Genomic DNA, 14,548 nt, shown 5'->3' on the forward strand with positions numbered 1-14,548 from the left:
TTAAATTTTTCTGTTAAAGTAAATTTGTAAGAATATCCAGGAAAAAAAAATCTGGTAAGGAAGAATGAGAGGGCTTTTCCCCACCAATAAACAATGTATTGGAAATATACAAAAATTAGTGTGGTACTGGCCACAGAGTAGAGAGATGGGAAAAAACGAAACATAGTAAAAAGTCCAGATGCAAATGCAGGTACATAAAATAATTTTGCAGATAAGAAAATTTTTAAAAAGAAACAAGAAAATCAGTAGGGCCATTTACAGCAATATGAATGGACCTAAAGATTATCATACTAGGTGAAGTAAGTCAGACAGAGAAAGACAAATATCATATGATATCACTCATATGTGGGATCTAAAAAATGATACAAATGAACTTATTTACAAAAGCAGAAATAGACTCACAGACATAGAAAAACTTATGGTTACCAAAGGGGAAAGCGTAGGGGAAGGATAGATTAGGAGTTTGGGATTAACATAAACAGACTACTATATATAAAACAGATAAAGAAGACCTACTGTATAGCACAGGGAACTATATTAAATATCTTGTAATAACACATAATGGAAAAGAATCTGAAAAATAAGATACATATACACGTATAACTGAATCACTTTGTATACCTGAAACTAACACAACATTGTAAATCGACTATACTTCAAAAAAAAAATCAATGAGAAAAGAGTGAACTATTCATTAGATGGTGTCAGGAAAGTTTACTAACCATTAGGTAGAAAAAAAATTGCTAGTGTCAAGCACAAGACCACAGGAAGGCTAATAGATTCAGTCAATAAAGAAAGAAGCTCTTTTTAGATTCCGATAGTTTAGGACTTTCACAGTTAGCAGAAGGAAGTAACCAAGGGTGCCAGTTCCCTGGGGCCCTTGTGCAGGGCAACCCCGAAACAAAAGGGACCAGGTGACAGCAACGCTAAGACAGGACACCCTAGTGAGAAGCCTGTATCAGGCAGCTATGTTTCATAGCTTCCAGCTGTGCCCAAAGAGAGGCGACACAGAAAGCCTCAAACCTCATCAGAACTTGGCCCTGGGAAGCTGCCCTTAAGAGACAGAGAATGGAGTGAGAAATAACCCTGTAGCTGCTCAGGCTCCCAAGGCGTTCTGCCAGGATACAGATCGGCTGCGTTCAAGACCTGCCCAGGTGGCCTATGGAGACACATGTGCTGTCCTGGGTGCCAGCACAGAGCTGTTCCCCTACAGCTACTTCACAAGTCCTCCAGGATAAATTTCATGTGGTTTAAAGATTTAAAGGAAAAAATAAATAAATGCACTGGAGAAAAATATAGGTAAAATATATGTTTATTGTTGAGCTGAGATGGCCTTACTGAGAATGATATTGAAAGCAGAAAACATTTTTAAAGAGCGAAATTAGGACTTCCCTGGTGGCGCAGTGGTTAGGAATCTGCCTGCCAATGCAGGGGACACGGGTTTGAGCCCTGGTCCAGGAAGATCCCACATGCCACGGAGCAACTAAGCCCATGTGCCACAACTACTGAAGCCCGCATGCCTAGAGCCCGTGCTCCGCAACAAGAGAAGCCACTGCAATGAGAAGCCCACACACCACAATGAAGAGTAGCCCCCGCTCACCACGACTAGAGAACGCCTGCATGCAGTAACAAAGACCCAACACAGCCAAAAATAAATTAATTAAATAAATTTTTTTAAAGCTAGATTAATTACATAAAAAGATTTTGTAGATCAAAGAACTTTAAATGCCAGTATTATGATTAAATTTTCTTACTTAGCTTTTTTACTCAGAGTTTCATAGTGCCTTTATTTTCTTCTCTAGTGTCTTCATTTATTTATCTTCATTTTAAAAATTATTTCATTATATGAGATAAGCAGTCGAGTTCTCTCTTTTTTAGAACCTTCCAGATGGAGTAGTCCCAGCATGAGTGTAATTATAGGACAGCTTTTAATGCTCTCCCACATAGAATCCCCTATTTTCAGTGTCCCATGTCTTCTTCCTTCTTAGTTTGTGCCCTTTTTTTCATGGAGTACATCCTGAAATAAATTTCTAGGAAAGGGTGAATGAGGGATAACATATCTGAGTCCCTTATGTCTACATCTAGCTTTATTCTACCAACCCCACCTTCTCCCCCTGCCACACACACACACACACACACACACACACACACACACACACACACACTTAATTGACAGTTTTCATGAGTATGGTTTAAAATAAACTTCTCTTAGAATTTAAATGCTTAATTGACAGCTTTCATGAGTATGGTTTAAAATAAACTTCTCTTAGAATTTAAATTCTTTACTCCATTTTCTTCTAAATTTCATTGTTGCTCTTGAAAACTCTGATGCCAATCATTTTTATGTTCCTTTGTATATGTCCTAGTTTTGTTTTTAATATCTATAATCTCTTGGAATGTTCTCTTTTTCTTTCCTGTTCCCAAGTTTCACAGTGATATAGCCAGTTGTGAATCTATTACCATTAATTATGCTTGATTCTCAGTGAGTCCTTTGGTGATTCATGGCCTTCAGTTCCAGTAAAATTTCTCATCCCTCTGAAAACATCTCTTCTCCATTTCCTCTGTTCTCTCTGTTTGGAACTCCAACTGCTTGGTAGACTAACCCTTTATCCTTTATTTTTTCTCATATTTTGGTCTCTGTCTTTTTGTTCTACTTTCTAGGGCATTTTCTACTACTTCTATTTCAACTATTTCACTGATTTTTTTTTTTGCTTGATTTTGGAAAACATATTTTAAATTTTCAAGATCTCTTTTTATTCTCTGAATTTCCCTCCTATATTTTCATGGTTCTCAACCTTGGCCGCACATTAGAACTACCTGGGACTTTTGAACAACCCTGATGAGGCCATGTCCTATCCAATTAAATCAAAATCTTAGGGGATAAGACCCAGACATCCATATTTTTCAAAGCTCTCCAGTTGATATCAATTTTGTCTTAGTTTGAGAACCACTGTATTATCTTGTTTCTGTCTTGACCTATAATATCTTTTTCATCAATATCGTATTAATAATTACATAGTCAATTATCTATTTATCTATCTATCTATCTTATCTGCTTAAATACAATCCCTGTCCTATTGGTATAATTCTCAGGTACATACCTCAGCAGGCATAATTCTCAGGCCACAGTCTAAGGCATGCAAATATATATATATAGCCATAATTCAATTTAATTTCTATTTCCAGCCTCTATTGTGCAGGTTGAAGAAACTCAATCTGAGTGGACTCAATTTGTTTCAGTTCTGGGTTTAGACATGTAATATCTTTTGAATCTCCCTTGGGTTACTTGTAAGGGAGAGGAAAGAAATGTGCTTGGTCACTATTTTTAAACCAAGCCACCTCTTGAATAAATTGGATGTCAAAATGAAGTGGGGTCATCAACTTTTGTTTTTCCTCTCAGCTTCCTTTATGCTAAGAAATAGATGTCATTGGTTCAGATACCACGCATATATTAACACATATATCTTGTCTTTTTAAAAAGTTCATTTGTGCCTTTGTCTCATCCCTTCAGTAGATTGTATCTTCCCCTCTAGAAAGGAGGAACTTCGTGTTATGCATTTAAAGTTCCCAGTACTGTATGTTACATGTAACAGTCATTTTTTTCTACATTGAATACGGTGTCTTTGCGAGACAGGCTGGGACCTGGGACCCTTTGCTGCAGTGCTGCAATGCTTACACCTGGACAAACATCTCCTTGAGCAACAGAACACAAAGAAACTATGAGGGGCTAAACATAACTGCACACATGCACAGCTGGGGCAAATTCTGGACAACAAGACACAAAGAGACCAAAAAGCCCAGCTGCCACTTCTGAAGGGCCGAGAGCAAAAGCAGGGTACTATGCATGCCCCTTGCACACAACACCACAAAAGGGGTGGGCAAACCACCTATGCTACCCCTCTGGCCCGACCACTGGGCACACCCCTACCCTCACCCCATGTGCGGAAACAGCTCAACCCCCCCTCAGGGAGTGAGCTAACAAGGGAAACTGTTATTTGTTCTCACTCCATCCTGCAGCAGGGGCCCCACTAAAGCCTTGCCAGAGTTCCTTGTCTGGCCTCTGATCGATTTCTATTGATTAAGGAGGCAAAGAACCCTGGTTAGTATCATTTGTTGTAGGTATCAGTGCAGGTGTTCATAGGCTAGTCTGTGCTCAAAGTAGTTGGGATAAAATGCTTTTAAAGTCAAGCACACACACCCACATGCACAAACAGACACACTTTCGCTCTCAAACACACGTACACACACACAATCTTTTTTCCTCAACCTATTCCAAATTGCCTCAGTTCATGAAGCTTTTACCATCCCGACTGCTTCTCCATGGTCCGGGAGGCAGCATGCTGTTATAGCTGTGCTAACCACTCCCTGAGAAAGGACAGCGAGAAGGACTCCCCAGATCCCGGGGGCGGATGATGGGGTTGTCCTTGCCAGGGCTGGAAACCAAACTCAGATCTCTGCCTTTTCCTGCTGTGGTTCAGGCAGCTCTGGTATTTATACCATATTTTCAGAACAGTGAGGATAATGTACCCTATCATGTTAGGAGACCATTATACTGATACATTAGGTTCTGAATATATTTTTAACCCACACCTAGGCATTCTTCAAGCTGATTTATGAGTTAAACCCCAGTGTAGCTTGGCCAGAGATAGATAGACTAACTACATCTTGTGCGGGAATTCCACGTTCACAGAGAAGCCCAAAAGTCTTGTAGATCAAATTTTGTTGCTGTTGCATTATCTCACTCCAACTATAATGAAGGGATCTAAGTGATGTGCTCCCAAAAGTTGAGCTCTTGAATTTAATGATCCTGTGACTACGTGGATTGATTTCTCATATCCGCAAATCTATTTTAAAATGATGTTATAGTTCATTTGAAAGAGTTGTAAGCTTATTTCCTGGAAAGTTTGGCTAGCCTGGGTGGTAGGATTCCTCCTCTGTCCCAAGATTAACTCTCTGGCCACCCTTGGGGGAGGGAAAGTCAGGGTTTGTCTTACTGTCACTCTGGGAGAGTAGCCATCTGTGTGTGGGTCCCCCTCCTGCTTGGTGGTTCACTGTGAACACAAGGTCAACATTGGTGGTTCACTGTGAACACAAGGTCAACATCCATCAGGTGACAGGCTTGCTCCCTCCATAATTCCCTGCTTACCTTCCCCTCATTTCCCAAACAGAATACACGTGTCCCTAATGAGAATTTTTTTAATTTAATATATTTTTATTGATGCATTATTTACTTCTTTCTCTTTTATAATTATTGTGTAAAAGTCTCACCACGTGTCAGTCGATACATACTGTTCACCACTCATCATATTTATATTACTTTTGCCTCACTTTGCCTTTGCTTTTTTTTCTTTTATACTTTAAAAAAAATTATTTTATTTATTTATTTTTGGCTGCTTTGGGTCTTTGCTGTTGCACACAGGCTTTCTCTAGTTGTGGTGAGCAGGGGCTACTCTTTGTTGTGGCGCGTGGGCTTCTCACTGCGGTGGCTTCTCTTGTTGCAGAACAGGGCTCTAGGTGTGCGGTCTTCAGTAGTTGTGGCTCGTGGGCTCTAGACCACAGGCTCAGTAGTTGTGGCACAGGGGCTCTAGAGCACAGGCTTCAGCAGCTGTGGCACGTGGGCTCAGTAGTTGTGGCTTGCGGGCTGTAGAGCACAGGCTCAGTAGTTGTGGCGCACATGTTTCGTTGCTCCGTGGCATGTGGGATCTTCCCGGACCAGGGCTCGAACCCGTGTCCCCTGCATTGGCAGGAGGATTCTTAACCACTGCGCCACCAGGGGAGTCCCTGCCTTTGTTTTTTTTTTTTTTTAATTTTGATACATACATGTAATTTCATGTAAAATAAACATAATTATACTTCATATATTATGGGTGATTATTTTAAAAAATAAGATGAAAAGACCCAGTATTTTTCTTCTACTTTGTTTCTTGCTTTCCTTCTCCACCTCCTCCTATTCCTCCCACATTAGCACCGACCAGGTAACCCACAGTAACAACCTAATGTGTGTCATCCATGTTTTTCTCCATGCTTATATAACCACACACACACACACACACACACACACACACACACACACACACCACACATTTGTTTCACATATATGGGATTGTATGACATAATTCCCTGCCTTTGTTATTCTTACTCAACAAGATTTGATAGAAATATTTCCAAGATAAGTAGAATTTTAATTATAATTCTAATATAATTCTATAATTATAATTCCTTAACGCTATAGAATTCTAATTATATAATTCCAAGATAAGTATAATTCTAATTCATCCTTCTTAATAGCTATGTGCAAGACTCTGTGGTGTTCTAGAGTCATCTCGTATTGAATACTCACCTCTCACAAGAGCTAGTTATTAAATATTCGAGAATTTTGTAAGCTAGGTATAAATGCTAAGTAGCTTGACATACTCTGTGGTGGGAGAATTTACACCATGGAAATTGGCAAATGCTGCAAATCCGAGGCTTTGTTTTTTCAGAGAGCTAGCACACCACTGGTGAAAGTTTACAATAATTTTACACAGGCAATCACCTTTTGAATGGATGTTCATTTTATTTATCTTTCCTATTTCTGTTCTGTTTTTCCCCCCACTATGAACAATGCTATAATAAACTCAGAGGAGTTGAACAGGGATTTACTGAAGAGGTTTGGGCAGTTACCGCAAAGTCATTCTGAGTCCAGACAGGACAGGATAACAGAGGAGTATAGGCATCAGACCCCGACCGTCATTGTCCCCTGGCTGCCTCCATTTTTAAGAATGCCCTACTCGGACACTTCCTATGGGGTGTCCTGTGGGGTTGACCTCTCCTCTTTCCTTCCATTTCATAGTCACCTCTATTTAAGTCCCTCCTGCCTGTTGTCCTTAGCTGCCTCCCCTACTCTTAACATTCCGAGGAAGACCCACACAGAATAACAAAGGCACAGTCCCCTGCATTTTGAAAGTCCTGCAGCTTGTGGATCGTGGTGGTGTGGAGCTGGGTGGAGATAGGATGGAGTTGTTCCACGGGGTTATGCTTTTTTCAGGAAGCCACAGTACAGCTTTACGTGGCTGATCCCCACAGCTCCATCTCTGGCCCACGTCTATCTCCCAAGCTCCTGTTCTTTGTTTCCAAGCGTCTGCTGAGCGGATCCACTCATAGCCCACCAGCGACTCACACTCAACAAACATCTCCAGCCTAGAACCCCTCCTCTCTCCCTCTCTGCCTTTTACCAACACCACGGCTTTGAGCAGTGCTGCCATTTCTTCATTTGTGTGTACAGAGAATGTTCATCTCTGTTTAAATGATATGCACGTAGGGACTTCCCAGGCAGTTCAGTGGTTAAGACACCAAGCTTCCACTGCAGGGGGTACAGGTTCGATCCTTGGTTGGGGAACTAAGATCCCCCATGCTGTGCAGCGCGGCCAAAAGACATAATAAATTTTTAAAAATGATATTCATGTGAAAAGCCTAGATGTTCAGCAAATATTAGTTCCTTCTCCCTCCTTCCCTTCCTTCCTTTCCTCTCTCTTTTCTGGAGGAAGAGAAGTCTCAGTTTAGGGGTGAAAAGTTCATAAAGTTGCCAAAGAGAATGTGCTTGCACCTAATGTCAGACAGAGAAGCCAAGCTTGACTGTTTCAAGAGGAAACTGACACTCAGAGTTGATACATTTTACTGCTCTTTTGTTGACCAAGACTCAAGGAGGAGGCAGATGAGGTGGGTGTGAGGAAGGAGTGGACTGGGCTCATGTTGCCTGTCCTGTCACCAGCTACAAAGGGGCTCCCACCCAGAGTCCATTGGAGTTGATTATGCACCTTAGGACATTGGCCAGGCTGGGGCAGATGGCGTTGTTTGAAGCCATCTAAATCAGAAAAAAAAAAAAAAAACGTTTCTCTTGAGTTTCAGTTTTCCTCCACTTGAAAACCACCAAAGGCTGCAGGCCCGTCTATCAGCCCCTGAAGCACCACATCCATCCTCCCATTATCTCCTGAGCGGGGTCTTTGGAAAGAAGCTCATAAAACATGTGAGGATTGAACATAATTATTTAATAGGCTGTCAGAAGCCTGAGAACACCAGGGCCCAACAGCATACCAGGAAAAGTGGAAGATCGCTCATGGGAGAAGTTTGTGGTTTTGAAGCAGAAAAGAAAAAGACAATAAAAAAAATATGCTGGAAATACAGCTAGAATATGTTTTGCCTATATAGTGAGTCAGTGCTTTTAGAAGTGTGTCTAAAAAAGTGCTTTAAAATTGAGCACCTACTGTGTGCAAGATGCTATTCTAAATATGGAGATTCGAAGGTGTTTAAGACAGAGTGCTGGTCTACTGACTCAGCTGTCCTCCTGTCTGGGGTCAGACAGAGGTGCCCTCAAATCACAGCTCCACCACTGACTTGACTTTGGTTGAGGCATTTTCATCTCCCCGAACTTCTGCTTGCTGATCAGCAAAATGGGGGTAATGATCCCTTTTGTAAGAATAAGACATAACATGTGTAAAGCTCTTTGCATACTGCCTGGTACTTGGTAAATGATCAACAGACCTCAGTTCTCTCCTGCTCCACCCCAGCTTCTCCCACCTCTCCCATCAACAAGCCGTCTGTCTATTTATTTCACTGCTGTGTTCCCAGTGCCAGAGGAGTACACCCTGGCACTCAGGGAGGGTAGGGATGGTAGGTAGTCAAAGCACAAAGCTGCACTTCAGCAGAAATAACTGAAAATGTTCTGAAGAGGACAAGGGAAAACAAGAAGAATGGGGAACTGAACCTGTCAAAAGACCCCCGCATTTAGTCCAGAGAAGACTCAGGGCTTGATTAGGAGGGTTGGAAGCTTGTAGTCATACATGCAGAAGGCTATTGTGTGGATGGGGAGAGAGCCTTGATGGGTGTGGACCTAGACACAGATTTCAGCACGGTGGCAGAGCCACCAAGGTGCAGAGAGGCACCCTCCGGCGGGGGTGAGGGGTGAGCTGGAGGCTGGAGGGTGGCAGGTAGAGTTATGAGGAGAGGGGGCTCAGGTGCTGCAGGCTGGGAAGGGGGAGAGACGACCTTTACCCCTTTCAAGGCTGAAAGCTCTGATTCTGAGAATTCTGCTCTATTAGAAACAGTTACTCAATATGTTATAATAACCTATAATAGAAAAGAATCTAAAAAAGCATATAGGGCTTCCCTGGTGGCGCAGTGGTTGAGAGTCCGCCTGCCGATGCAGGGCACACGGGTTCATGCCCCAGTCCGGGAAGATCCCACATGCCGCAGAGCGGCTGGGCCCGTGAGCCATGGCCGCTGAGCCTGCGCGTCCGGAGCCTGTGCTCCGCAACGGGAGAGGCCACAACAGTGAGAGGCCCGTGTACCGCAAAACAAACGAATAAATAAATAAGTAAGCATATATATGTGCATATATATATGAAAAGAATATATTGATATATATACATATAACTGAATCACTTTGCTGTATACCTGAAACTAGCACAACATTGTAAATCAACTATATTTCAATAAAAATTAAAAAAAAAAGAAACAGCTGTCTAAAGAGGTCAATGGTTATCAGTTGTGGCCACTCCAAACCTCACTTGGAATTTTCCACTTCCTAAATAATGGTGCAAAACTTTGTTGTTCAAGATGATATTAACCACCATTTAACTCAGCCCCTAGGCTGGTCTGCTTGTAGTTTCTCAAATGTTCCAGCAATCTCCTTGCTTCTAGCCCTCACTCACACCGTTCCTCCTCCCTCGATTGTCAACTCTGTCCTCTCAAACTGTCTTTCCAAGTCATGCCCACTCCTCGTGGTCCAGCTGAAATCCATTAGGAAGCTTCCCAGATCCCGCAGGTGCAATCTGCACATCCCCTTCTCTCTGTCCACAGTATTTTCCTTTCAGGTGTAGTAGAGATCTCTGGGGGATAACTCTCTCCCACTCTAGATTGGGAGTTTCTGGCCTCTCACAGAAGCTTAATGTTATTTATTCTCATTTCCTGCCCCCTCAAAAATTAACGGGTGCTCAGTATTTGACTTTTAATTGCCTGAATAGGGCAAGTAACCATACATTATTATCTCCCCTTTAAAAACAAGCAAAGAAAAGCAAAAGAAAACAAGAAAGCAAAACCAAAAATCTGACTTGCATGAGTTTCTTTTTGTCTACCATGGCCTCTTCATATTCTGGGTCCATGAAAAAAAGCTATTGTCGACTGAAAAAAAAAAAAAGCACAACATTAAAGGTGAGAATTATGTTTTATTCAGTGGCCTTACTGAGGACTATAAGCCGGGATGGCAGCCTCTCAGATGGCTCTGAGGGACTGTTACAAAGAGGCAAGGGAGGAACCATGATATAGAGGAGTTTTGCAAAAACAAACAAACAAAAAAACCCCAGTTAGTCGAACATGAAAAGATTCCTGCTAATCACACACCCACAAAAAGATAGACATCCCAAGTTAATGAATTAAGCGTTTTTCTATGTATGGGAAAATGCTAGAGTCTGAGCTTTTTGAAATCATTCCTTTGATATGCACCTTAACCATCTAGGGCCAGTATCCTGTTTTTCTCCCGGTATCCTTTGTTTACTGAAATGGCAGGTGACATTCTTTGTCCACACTATGCAACTATTTACCACTTATATTGACTGTGGGACGGTGCTTACTTCCTAGTCTTAGGTTCCCAAATATCACCTTTACTCATTTGTTCACTATAAGCCCGACAAATCTCCAGTAGCGAGGAGCACAGTAGTATGAATTATATTTGGGTTCAAGTTCTGGCCCTAGCGTACACTAACAGCGTGACCTTCAGTAAGAGAATAGACCTTGGGGACTGTGCCCTGGTTTCCTCATCTGTAACACGGGGTGGATGACAACTTGCTCTCAGGAAGATGTGGGAATCCAACAAAATGCCAAGTACCTTATAAATAAGTGTTAGCAGCTAATACCATTAGTACTTGATGCAATAATCTCTTCCATGTTGAAGCAGGGCCCTGTGGGACTCCTGGGCCCAAAAGATTTTCTGTGTCCCCCATTTATTTGATTATAGGAAATCGGCTTCATTCAGCCTCCACGACCTTCCCTGAGTTTCCACGGGCAGATTCAAGCAGTTGTTAATTAGGGGAGGGAGGGGATGCAAGACAAGGGAGGAACAAAGAGTCAGGAGAAACAAGCTCCTGGTTCCCCATCAAGGGACACACACAACAATATCTTTGAGCTGTTTTGCAGATACTGAATCCTCCACCAGGTGGAAGAATTTAACTGTGTGCTGTCCACAAGCACGTAGACTCCAGACCGGTTGGAACCAGCACGTTGATGATGTTGATCCCACTTACCTCACCACCAACCAATCAGAAGAACGTCCACGAAACGATCATGGCCTCTTTGAACCAGTACTATAAGACTTCTCACTGCCCTCTCCAAGGGGGGACACACAGTTTTGAGAGCATTAGCCAGCTGTGGTCCCCTTTGCCTGGCAAAGCAATAAAGCTATTTTTTTCCTACTTCACCCAGAACTCTGTCTCTGAGATTTAATTCAGTGTCAGGGAACAGAGACTGGATTCAGCTTCGGTGTCAAGCACATCATGCCAAGCATGTACTAGGAAAAGGGCAGGAGTCCACCCAGCCCACTGCCCTTGACATCTAAACAGGAACTCAGAAAGGAACATTGGGGTTACTCCCCCTGCAACGCCCCCCTTTGTATTTCTACAAAGCACATTTCAGCTCCTGGGCTTTCTTGTTCTGAAAAAAGAGAAAAGCGTGTGTCCTGCAAAGCAAAAGCACCATTTAAACTCTCTCTTTCATCTACTTTAGTCCTTATAGAAAAGAAGGTGCTGTCAGTTTCCCATTGCGAAAGCACAAAGGGAGATTAATAACAATAATAGTTCGTGTGGAGATAACGCTCCATGAAAAATACCCCTCTGTTCTAATCCTCTCAGTTCAGAGAGACGGGGCCTGAGACGCAGTAAAGTGGTTCTGATTATGAGTCATACCCTTGGAGAGATACAGAAATAACTCGATTATCCCAGAATCCCATCACTTTCCTTACCTGAGTTCTCCATTAAGCTCAATTTGCTTTTCTCAAGCCAAATTTTCGGTGATGACTTAAGCCAGTCCTGACATTTGAGCCCACAGTACAACCATATCTTTCGGTAAAGTGATCAATGCTTGATCTTATTCAAATTAATGGCTTAGATATTGTCTCTGCTTCTCCCTGGCTGGGTGATCCCAGGTGAGGCACTAGATGATGCTGGGCCATGATATAGAACAATGGCGTGTTAATGAGACCTTGGTTGTCTAGTCCCTGCCTATGAGTAACAGGGGTTGGCTAAGCTTTTGTCCCTTCCTTCTATCTTTCCTTCCCATTTCCTCTAAGTGCAAATTTAGCGCTTGGTTAGAGGTTATCTTCGCTACCAGACAGTTGTCTTGATTCAGCCCCTTAATTTTCAAAGGAGAAATTTAACCTTGCCCTCTCCCAAGTAGTTTCACCTCAGGTCTTACCAAAGGCCACAAGCATGAATTCTTTTGCATTCCAGTCATGAAAAGAACCTGGTTGATGAGAAATCATGTTTATGGAGGGATGGAGGAATACCTAGTTCCTTCCTTTGTCTGCATGTTATGAGTTTCATCTCTGGGTCAGCTAGATCGTGCACTAGCTATGCTCTCAGACTAATGAGTCTACCCCCCAACACCAGAACCACTTTCACTGAACAAATGCTCGGGGCGGGGGAGGGGGGGTGTTCCCACTGCAAAGCCTCAGGAGAAGCCACGCCAGGCAATATCCAACTGTAGCTTTCATAGGGCACTTTTCAGGGCTGCCCCCAAGTGCCTCGTCGCAATGGGTCTCCCCATGGGGAAGCTTGGGAGGATTCCTCCTGGCATAGGTAAGTCTTGGCAACTGAAGAAGCAGTGCATCTTCTGGAAGAACCAGATTGGTTTTACCTGACAGAGTTGGTGGGTCCTGTCAAGGCCATGGTCCCCTCTTTGCCAGGTCACTACGAAGTTCTGAGGCCAATCTGTGCAGATTCCTTGCATCCCACCTGTTTCCACATTTCCTTTGCTGGTCACTCACCAGTCCTATTTTTTCCTTTGCCTGGAGTCCCTCTACCCTTTATTTTTTTCCTTTTGGGCCATATGCATTTTTGTAAGAACTACCGAACCTTTCCAGAAAAAAGAGGAAATTATAAATACATTTCAGAAATCATAGGATGCCTTGAATCATTTCCAAATGGTTTCTTATATATCCATTTAAATTTAAGTCGATTATAGTCAAAACAAGAAGAGGGTGGTATGGACTGGATGTTTGTGTTCTTCCAAAAGTCATATGTTGACATCTTAATGCCAAATGTGATGGTATTAGGGGTAGGGCCTTTGGGAGGTAATTAGGTCATGAGGATGGAGCCTTCATGGATGGGATTAGTGCCCTTATAAGAAGAGACATGAGAGAGCTGATCTCTGGGCCATGTGAGGACACAGCAAGAAGGTAGCTGTTGCAAACCAGGAAGAGGGTTCATATTGAATCTGCCAGCACCTTGCTCTTGGACTTTCCAGCTTCCAGAACTGTGAGAAATAAATGTATGTTGTTTAAGCCACCTACTTTATGGTATTTTGTTATAGCAGCCCAAGCAGACTAAGAGAGTAAATTTTTTTTCCCCACTTCTTTTATGTTGCTCATTGTGTCAGTTTGGATCCTCTCAGAAGTAAATGCCAAGACGGAATCAGACATGCAAGAGATTTATTGGGGGGAGCACCTGTGAAAGATAAAGGGGCAAGGCAGCAGGAGTAAGAGGGGTGGGCCATCAGTCCCTGGCATAGGTCTGATGGAGGGAAAGAAGGGTGAAATGGAGCAGAACCCTATGGTCCTTGCCCCTCCCCACCATGTCCTCTGCCTGCCTTTTGTCTGTGGAAGAAGTTTAGCCAAAGAATAAGTTTAATCAGAGAAGTAAGAGAATGTAGAAGCAAAGGAAAACAGTCAAATGAGACCAAATAATAATAGTTTAGTCAGTAAGCAAAGTCAAGACATTTAGTTCCTTCTCAAGGGCTACAGATAATATTCTGAGCCATATCCCATGAGCTGTCTTGCAGAGACTGAAACCCCAGGTGGGAAGAAGTTAACTACATGAAGACCAGACTGTAGCCATGACATAAGCTGCCACAATTCCAAGATTGGCCTCAAGAAAATGAGAACAAACTGACCCTGGAACTGAAGATTAATTGTACTGGTAACAATCAAGATGACTGTCAGAGCTGACTGTGCTGTTTCTACATGTAGCCCCCTCCCTCAGCCTATAAAAACTCCTGCCCACTGGTTGTCAGTGGGGTGGGGGGAGTCAACCTTTGGACATGCGTCCGCCCCCCCCAACTCCCCCACTCCCAGTTGCCAGCATCCAAAATAAAGCAAATTTTCCACAAATCTTGCCTCTTTAATGGCTTTTGAGCAGCAAGCAGCCGGACGCCCACTTTCAGTAAAAGGAGCAATGGGGAAGAGGAGAAAGTTTCTGCCAGGCCAATGGGGAACCCCACAGCAAATATTCTCCACTGGAGGGGTCTACACGGAACAGGGATGGCCAGGCTCTAGTACTCCTGCTGTGCTTAGTCATTAGCTGGG

Source organism: Phocoena sinus, chromosome 8 (assembly GCF_008692025.1).
Source record: "Phocoena sinus isolate mPhoSin1 chromosome 8, mPhoSin1.pri, whole genome shotgun sequence".
Lineage (NCBI taxonomy): Eukaryota > Metazoa > Chordata > Mammalia > Artiodactyla > Phocoenidae > Phocoena > Phocoena sinus.